This window comes from Sapajus apella, unplaced genomic scaffold (genome assembly GCF_009761245.1).
Source record: "Sapajus apella isolate SASKATOON/1434 unplaced genomic scaffold, GSC_monkey_1.0 scaffold3636, whole genome shotgun sequence".
In the NCBI taxonomy this organism is placed as follows: domain Eukaryota; kingdom Metazoa; phylum Chordata; class Mammalia; order Primates; family Cebidae; genus Sapajus; species Sapajus apella.
This window is the reverse complement of record NW_022440562.1, coordinates 6,309-6,854: the sequence shown is the minus strand read 5'-3', so window position 1 is coordinate 6,854 and position 546 is coordinate 6,309.

The following is a 546-nucleotide window of genomic DNA, read 5'->3' as shown; positions in this document are numbered from 1 at the left end:
GCCGGAGTGTGGCTCATCGACTTCGGCAAGACGACACCCCTCCCCGATGGCCAGATCCTGGACCACAGGCGGCCCTGGGAGGAGGGCAACCGTGAGGACGGCTATCTGCTGGGACTGGACAATCTCATTGCCATCCTGGCCAGCCTGGCTGAGAGATGAGGCTGGACTCCTGTCCCCTCGGGCTGCCACCCTGACATGTGGACCTGCGGCTTTGTTCCCACTGTACATGCCACTTGAGACTGGAGCCCTGGTGCAGGGCAGTTCACTGGGTCCTGCAGGGCCAGGTGCCAGTCACTAAGAGGGGGGCACTGCCGATGCCAGGGATTGCACCCACCTGGGCCCCAGCCTTCCCAGAGCCGAATGACATTAATTTACAGGAGGGGAGGGAGCAAAGGGCTTCTTCCTCAGGCCAGCTCTTCTGAGGCGGCTCTGCCCTCTCCAGAGGGACCAGACCGTGGATTTATTTAGCAAGCCTAGACCTCCTGGTCTAACCTCTCACACTACAATGGACTCCCTTCCTAATAAAACTCAAAGGCAAAAAAAAAA